At 35.7% G+C, this 9,464-nt stretch overlaps 1 long non-coding RNA gene across 1 annotated transcript; it reads left to right on the top strand.

The window, feature by feature from the left end:
* The first annotated feature begins 6,206 nt into the window (after positions 1 to 6,206).
* Positions 6,207 to 8,877, top strand: LOC136705141 (uncharacterized). The gene is made up of 3 exons (XR_010804016.1): positions 6,207 to 6,338; positions 6,955 to 6,997; positions 8,617 to 8,877. It is a non-coding gene; the product is annotated as an uncharacterized lncRNA (long non-coding RNA).
* Positions 8,878 to 9,464: the final 587 nt, after the last annotated feature.

Here is a 9,464-nt window from a genome sequence, read left to right as displayed (position 1 = left end):
TGTGGGTGGCACTTGATCAAATAAAACTTGTTTTGAAACAATATCATCAAAGGTTCAAAACCTATTGAAATTTATAATGAAAAATGTATCACCACGGGCCAGTAAGGGTTAAATTTACCAAAATAACAGGTGTAGTACGTCATGTGGGTGGCACTTGATCAAATACAGTTTGTTTTGAAACAATATCATCAAAGGTTCAAAATCTATTGAAACTTGTAATGAAAAATGTATCACCACGGGCCAGTAAGGGTTAAATTTATCAAGGTAGGAGATGTAGCATACATCATGTGTGAGGTTCGTCACCTTTTTTACTGTGTAGTGTAGTTTGTAAACGGTCCCTTAGCTCTCGCGGAGATGGCGGCAGCCCATAGAAAACAATATATTTCGTGTTTTTTAAATGGCAAACATTTCTGACATAAACTGAGTTGTAGTTGCTTGTCTTGGATCCCAAAAACAATATTTTGCAAGTTTTAAGTCACTTCCATGCACCGTTTGAGAGCTATTGAAGAAAGAAATCTGAATATGCGAATATGAAACCAACTTTACCGGAGTCCATAACTGTCAGTCATAACGGTGTTTTACCGCGGCGTTGTTCTGTTGTTTAACTGTTGTGTTCAAGAATTTCCGTAGCGAGCTCGGGTTTTTCCGTCAATTTAATAAAATTGTCAGTTTTAAAGCAAATTAAGCATGCTATTTTCATATTAATTCATAATTATATATGTCAGTAACTAAAATAATGTGAAATATTCATGGAGGTCCATTAAGTGGTGCTTAGCCTTTAAGTTAAAAGCCCTGTTTAAGCATATATAAACACCATGCAGATCAAAACAGTATAATATCAGGGAAAGCCTGTTATGTTCATAACAAACTACAAAACTGAAGACTACACTGTACTGAAATGATATTCAAGGAACATGTTTACCCAAGAAACCCTGTGTGATCATGGTGACCCTGTGTGAACATGGTGACATGGTCACAGGAGGTGACAAGGTTACATTTTAACTGTGACATTTTTAACATTTTAAGCACACCTTTACTACCCAGTGTTAATAAATAATGAACAGGCGACATAGAATTTATGTAGATATACATTTCTATGTCTATAAACTTCTAATTGACAAAAACATTGTTATAATATAATGGAGGTCCACAGCCTAAAATATTGATCAAACCACTTGCTCTCTGGTGTTGTGACTTTAATAATCTGGAGAACTTGTCTGTTTTCATGTACAGATAAACAGAAAAGCCGTGGTGAACTGGTCAGAAAGGCAGTAACAGTCACATATGTCCAGTTTTTTTTTTTTTAATATAAAAAAATGAAAAGGTTGTGGGTCACAGAAACACCTCCACGCATTATTAAAAGATTATGATAAATTGTCTAAACTTTAAGCACATTTCTGTCCGAGCATCCAGTAAAAGAGTAATGTTGATCAGAGCTCTGTTGAGCCGTGAATCATGTTTAAGCTGTACTGATGGGCACAAAGAAAGACATATTGCTCTCAGCTCTAGGACCCCTTAAACACTTGAGCCACTTTTGCTCATTCTAATACACTCTAACACAACATCAAAGTGCACATTTCAGGGAAGACCTTAGGTCTCAGGGCATTAATTGGGACAGGGGTGAGACAGTCCTGTGATTGGCAGCAGTGAGAAGAGGTCTCTTTGATTGGTAAATGGAGCATTTGAACACCCTGAGAAAGTTTATTTCTAAGAAACCCAGAAGGTTGACTTCTGGCTTAGATTTTTGTTTTTGAGATCTGTATTGTTAAAATGTACTGCCATTAATTAAAATATTATCAGAAATGTTAAAGTCTGAATATTTTACCGACTCACAAGTTCAAGTTTATCAAATACCATTTTCATTGACCATACAGGAGCACTTTGTATTTCTACAATTACACATTTTAATCCATCTGTTTCTCTGTATACTTTTTTCAGCCCCTTTTAACCCATCAGTTTCACTGCAGTGCTTCTAATGATTCACCACCCAAAACATATCTACCTGCCCTGTAGGGATTCTGTCCACAGAGGGCGGTATTTTTGACATGTGTGGTGTGTCAAATTTCTGTTGTCTTTAAAAGTCGACTAAAATGTTCATGTGCATTTAAGAGAGCCACAGGGAGGGGGCGCTGTGAGAGCTCAATGACTGCTGATGTCACTGTCTGAAAACGGGTAGAGGAAAACACAAGCCCAGTAACCCACCTAAGTTGTAAAATTTATCGACTTTGTACTGCTCATAGGTATATGGCTTTATCCTCTAAATGTGTGTGTGTGTTGAGCCTCAGTTTGCTGAAAAATCTTCTGTACTTTGCTAAACCACAAGTACCTGTTAGCACCTGCTGTGCAACAATCTGGATTGGATCTAGTGATGTGTCGGTCGCGAACGAACCGGTTCAAAGAGCCGGCTCGTGAAAGTGAACGATGAGAGCCGGTTCCCGTCTAAGACCGAGCCATTTTTTTCTAAGGCTTGTCATTCAACCAATCAGAGAACAACAAGCAAAGCTGAGACACTTGGTTTTCCTGAATGCCAATCTGCGTTCCAAAAATTAGTTGGAAGAAAATGTTAAATCAGTTAAATGTTTGTTGACAGTTGTGTTGTTTTAATCACTACCGTTGAATGCTGCTGTTTTGCACTTTGCATTGTAATTGTTTATTTTCTTACCCAGAAATGGATGATTATTTAATTTAATAAGCTATTTTGTAATACCTACCTTCTGGGTTCCATTGGCTATATTTCAGTTTACAAGTGATTTTTTATTAAGGTGTTTAAATAAAAATCCAGTTATTTATACAATTGAATGTGTGAGTGCAATCAGTGAGTTATTACAAGACAATTGGCCATTGCAACACTATTTATTATTTTTAATATTGAACAATAATATTTTGTCCATATAAATGTAAAATGTAGGTAATATTGTTCTGTACCAGTGGAAATAATTGGTAAAACAAAGAGCCATTTAGGAGCCAAAAGAGCCGGCTCCCCAAAAGAGCCGAAATTCCCATCACTAATTGGATCCGCTAACCGTAGCTGATTGTTACACAACTACAGATCTCTGCGGAGGCCAGCGAGTGGGAGGGGCGTACGCTACAAGTGGGCGGAAACCAGCAAGTGGGTGCGGCGTACGCAGCAAATGTCGAATGTAGGAAAAGCAGCCTTTGTGATTTGAAAAAAGGGCATAGTTTCTTTGCAACAGAACTAGATACCCTCTACTAGTTATATAGTTTAAAATATTAGGTTTCAGTGAAAACGAAATACATAGCATTTCTGATATTTTTATTATATAATTTTGCTAATTTGATTATGGGGTGAACTGCAAACATATGAAATCCATTAGGTCTCTCATGTCTACAATCATTATTTTAATTTGATTACAGAATTATAGGACTGTATTATTTGTTTTGTACTCAGCATAGTATTGGATTATAATCAGTTTAAATGTGTAAACCCTTAAGTAACACTATAGAAAATGGCCCACTTTTCAAATAAATATTTAAAGCAGTTCCTTTCCATTAATGGACATGGGAGAAATGGTGCTAATAATTTGCAAATAATCATAATATTCAGCAAACCTACCGTGACCACTCAGTCATAGTGGGTGTATATGACAATATAGTCAGTGCATGTATCTACAAGTTAGGTGAACTTAATAAGATGGAAACTCACTGTAATTTAGTTATGGTATAATGAATTCCAAGATAGTGGTGCAACCTTTCAGGAAATTTGGCTCAACTTAAAACTAAGAATGTAAATAGACATTCAGAGAGGTTCACTGTACTTAATCTAGTTCCTTTGCATGGTTTTAAATGATTCTTTATAGAAGCATGTCCTTGTTGTAGAGTATTATGTATTACTCTTTGTGTTCAGATGATCACACATTCTTTGATTTGGCATCAGAACCAGGTTCTGGAACACCCTACCCACAAAATTAGTTGAATCAAGTTTGTTTGAACAGGTAGAATAGGATCAGAATTGGATAACACTGGCTTAGACTGTCAGAAAGCCTCCCTTTCTTCTTACCTGGATTGTGCATGTGAATTTGTAGGACTATCATTCATTCATTCATTCACTGTCTGAAACTGCTTATCCAATTCAGGGTCGTGGTGGGCCCAGTCAGGAGCCTAACCAGAACCATTGGGTGCAAGGCAGGAACACACCAGTGTCTCACAGGGCGACACACACACACACACACACATTCACTCACACTGAGTCGCCAATCCACCTACCAACTCCTCACAGATCTCTGGAGCTGTGTGACTGCAACACTTCCTGCCTCACCACCGTGCCGCTCGAAGGGCTATCAATTTATTTTAATATAGTTCATTTATTCAGTTTAATTTATTTCAGAAATACACCATATGTACAAATATTTGAGGACAAATTTGTAATGAATGTATTCTACATTAAGTTGCATCCATTACTAACACAGATGTGCAAACGTGCACACACTACCTCTCTAATACCTGAAGAGAAATACTGACAATAGAATTGGATTCTCTGGAGCAGAGAAACATGAACCTAATGCCAGGCGAAGAATATATAGCACCCCAGCACTGAGCTGTGCTGATGAACCCATATTTACTGTCATGTCTTTTGTTAGGAAGTGAGTAGTAGCCTATATGTAAGCAAACATTATCATTCTCAGCACATATGGTCTCAGTTAAATGGTTATTCTTTTTTTAATTGCAAGAATTTCACATATTAAGTGAAAGCATATATATATAATATGTGAGCTGCCTCCGGCCTGCAGAGATACCCTTCTCGATGGTTACGCGGATCTGCCGGAGGATAGACGGATCTGGATCAGAGTCGCCTGCAATGTGGGAGTGTAGAACCGTCTTATATTGCTTGTTTTCGAACTCTTCTGTTCTTCTGTTGCTGAAATTTGCTCTCTCTCAGAAACAAGATGTGTGTCGGTGTGCACTGTTGGGTTTAATTCATGTTACTTCGTGCTCACAGATATAAGGTATAATACCGTATACCGTGGTAATATTTTGAGACGGTATGAAAAATGTGGATACCGCCCATCCCTAGTCCTGTTTCTTTCATTTCCCACAAGTGTTCTCACGAGCGCACCATATGTACATTTGATGTGCCTCTCTCATAATTCTGCATCAGAACACACTTTCATAAAGCAACTAGTGATGGGAATTTCGGCTCTTTTTGGGGAGCCGGCTCTTTTGGCTCCTAAATGGCTCTTTGTTTTACCTCATATTTCCACTGGTACAAAACAATATTACCTACATTTTACATAACTGTATGGACAAAATATTAATATTTATTATATAATAAAATATTAAATATTAAAAATAATAAATAGTGTTGCAATGGCCAATTGGTTTTATGTCTTGTAATAGCTCACTGATTGCACTCACACATTCAATGGTATAAATAACTGGATTTTTATTTAAACACCTTAATAAAAAATCACTTGTAAACTCTGAAGTATAGCCAATGGCACCCAAAAGGTAGGTATTACAAAATAGCTTATTAAATTAAATAATCATCCATTTCTGGGTAATAAAATAAACAAATACAAAGTGCAAAACAGCAGCATTCAACGGTAGTGATTAAAACTACCACAACTGTCAACAAACATTTAACTGATTTAACATTTTCTTCAACTATTTTTTGGAAGGCAGATTGGCATTCAGGAAAACCAAGCTTGGAGTGTTGGAGGGTTGGAGCTTGCTTGCTGTTCTCTGATTGGTTGAATGACAAGCCTTAGAAAAAAATGGTTCGGACTTGGACGGGAACCGGCTCTCATCGTTCACTTACAAGAGCCGGCTCTTTGAACCGGTTCGTTCACGACCGACACATCACTAAAAGCAACTACTCATGATCCATTGTAAACCCTGCATGAACCTTTATATTTTATCAACCAGATGAACAGTTAGACTTGTGTGTCATATAAATACCATCGCACTTAGATAGCTCGGCTCTGACTGTAGAGAATAATCTCCCACTCAACTATTATTCAAGATTTATTCAATGTCAGTATTGCCAACGTTAGCGCCTGGCAAAATTCCGTTGAAACTCCAACGTTGATTCAACATTGTATTTATATCAAAATTTCAACCTCAACCATAATGATGGTTCTGATTAAAAATCAACATATTATCAACATCACCTTGATATCTGGGGTGGCACCACCAGTTCCCACCGCCGGGCAAAAAAGCACTCATTGCTTGTCTTTATATCTCAAGGATTACAGGTCCATTACCCAGACAGCAGACGACGCCAGTCTTTATCCGTTTTTCCTCCAGCGGATCCAATCTGGGTTCTATTTGTGACCGGTGCCGCTTTCAGCCGGTTTCTCCATCAGCTACTGACACTTCTGGTGAGCAACAGTTGGAATTATTGTTCTTTTATCTGTTTATAATCACACTTCACCATATGAACTGCTTAAGGACGACCCAATTTCATCAAATAAAGAGGCAGAGACACTTTTTAATACCATGCTAGCTATAGAGGCTTTCCAAAAGTAGCTTTATTGGTTTGTTTATTAATTTAAATGTAGTTAAAAGCAGTAAAGATGTGTTAGTAAAGATGTATTAGTTAACTGCTGTGAGTTGTACATAAGGATCTTTTTCCTCTTTAAGTAAGAAATGTAGTAACACAGTGGTTACTGAGGTTTTTTAAATACATCAATGTCAGTGCTGGTTTGAGAGCGTTCTTTCAATCCAGAACATCTGGATAGTAGCAGCTGCGTGATCACAAACTGATTCTAGGTGACTAGAAGAAGGCAATCACAAACTATCATGCATCAGCAGATGAGCTATAGTCCCTCTGTACACCAGAGAAGTGGAGTAAAAAGGGTTTCTGATATAAAGTGTATGTATACAGTGTCAAAACAGTACTGAGAGTTCTTTTACAAGCATTAACGTGTTTTGCATCAATATATATATATATATATATATATATATATATATATATATTTTTTTTTTTTTTTCCAGATTTCCTTGCTTTACTGGAAGAACAGACTTTCACATTTTCAAGGTTAGTTGCACTATAATAAATATACATGCTGACACCTTATATACAAGGGATCAAGACTATATGATGATAAATAAACATAAATGGGCACAGACAGCAAGTTAACAGGGCTAAACGTTACTAATTTATTTATTACGTTACTACAAGTTATTGCTAGTCTAAGGGTTGTTCTTATTTGTTGTTGTAACTTTGTAATGTACTGGTTAAGAGAACTTCTAATTATAAACAGTCTTAATGTCTTATGAACAAATGTTCTATTTCTCGCCTTGCTGCTGGATTATGGGGTTGGGTTATGGGTTGACATTACTTCTCCAATATAGGACAAAGCTGAGGTAATTAATGCAATATTATAAGACATAATCCTTATATTTAGTTGATAAACATGAATCAGTCTAAAAAGGCATATTCTGAAACAGTGGCTAATATTGCAATCATTAAATCGTCTAAACCAAAACCAGGGAGAATGTTTGAGTTTTGAATTACAATGATACATTACACAAGAAAATCTTTAAAACGTTTGTACATCTAATAAATACATTTTGATGTAGCAGGCAGAATGTCAGTCTAATAACTTGTAAGTTATTAAATAAAATGACAATATTATGACAGTTGTCTCAAAACATTCAAATTGTAAAATAAAAATTTCCAGGGCCATTGAAATAATAGAAAATCTACAGAACTGTTTTAAATATAATGTTTTTTTAATAATTAAAAAAATACTTCTGCATGCAGTTTATTTTAACATTTTATTTGAGAATTTTACCATTTATTTTATAGGTGTCAATGATTTAACTAAGGAACAAGGCTAGGCATTTTCAAGAGATGTTATACATGTATTTTAAATCAATTTTAGTCTCCGCCACAGAAGCTCTGCACACAAATAAAGTCTTATACTTTCAGTGCGTTAATCTAGCCTCACAGTCAGGATTCTGCCAGTTGCATTCTAAATGGCTCTTATTAAATCTGCGTATATGAACTTCCGTGTATCATTTTGTATTTGCTGTGCTAATCGCCCAATGTGAATCATAAAGACTGCCTCCTCCTACACATCATGCCAAAATAGCAGACTTGTGATTGGCCCTTTTGTGTGTCAGTGAAATTTCTTTTTCTGCAGTAGTGAGCGGTCCTTGGCCATGTTAAGTAGTGAAAGTTAGTAGACTCTCCCTAGAGAATCTGGAAAGGCGAGACTACATAAATACCTGCATTTGCAGGGAGGATCTAATTATAATTCAAACATTTTTCATTTGATTTGGGAAAAAAAGTCCAAGAAGCATTTGCAAATGTAAATGTAAGTGGCAATGTTGCATTTGTGGCATTGTAATGTTGTAAGTGTGACTGACCAGTTAAGCTGCATCCTAATTGATTAAATTATTTCTAAGGATGTTGCAGTGGTGTTTTTGATGCTATGAAAGATTTAAGAATTTAAATTTTCATGAGGATAATGATGATTTAGGGGTCATTTTATCATACAAATAATGCTTATTATTTTGAATGTTTGAGATTTTGTGTGTGTTTCAAGTGTAATAAAGAATTTTTGCTACATATTAACTTTACTGAATGAATTACATTTAAATAAACATTAATAAGTTACTAACCAATTTATTTTTGTATTTTTGCTGAAGCCACGTCATGCCTGAATAAGTGGACAGAGACCACTCAACGATGATGTAATGTAATAATGTGTTTATTTAAATCAAGTTTTCCAGTGCTGGATGGCATTGTCACTGAAGTTAATCATAATTAAATAATAATTTAAAGTTTCATGTTTTACAACATTTTGTAATAATTCTCCAGTCAGAGTAATATATCTTTGTGAAGTATTTTGGTATTTATGTGGTTTCCAGCAATCTCCTATGCATACTCTTGTATTTTCTCTGACATACTTGATGCCTGGTGCAAATCATTTAATTAACAATCAAAAGTAAAAAATGAAAATACTAAAATATACAGAACAAGGGGACTGCAGGGCTAAGAATGAGAATGTGTGGTGTACTTAAATACAGGAAAACAGTTAATAATTTAATCTATTAAAGTCTAATAAAGAACTTTCCTTAATTTGTTAGTAAAATAAATAGGACAGGTCTCATTATTTCTATGTTATAATGTAGATTAATTTCATTTCATTTCTGAAAGAGTAAAACTGCTGAAGAGCATGCAGACCTGGGCTGGAGGAGAAACAGATCTGACATGCTGGTGTGCAGATTCACACTGACATTACGTTATTATTTTTCTGAGATTCACAGGCAAGCGGACATTACTCCTGTGTACAGTCATAAACTAAACATAAATCTAAAGGGGAAGGATGTACTGGAAACATTAAGAAAAATTGACTTTTCACTTTCAGGGAACATTTCCAAAGCAGACTTAAGAAAAATATTCTGAGAATGTAAAAAAAAAATGGAAAAATTCACCTTGAGGGAACATTCCAGTGCAACCTTTCCAACAAACAAAATTATTGGAATGTTCTAAG

This window comes from Hoplias malabaricus, chromosome 8 (genome assembly GCF_029633855.1).
Source record: "Hoplias malabaricus isolate fHopMal1 chromosome 8, fHopMal1.hap1, whole genome shotgun sequence".
Lineage (NCBI taxonomy): Eukaryota > Metazoa > Chordata > Actinopteri > Characiformes > Erythrinidae > Hoplias > Hoplias malabaricus.
The sequence above is the reverse complement of the archived record's forward strand: the minus strand, read 5'-3'. Positions and strand labels throughout refer to the sequence as shown.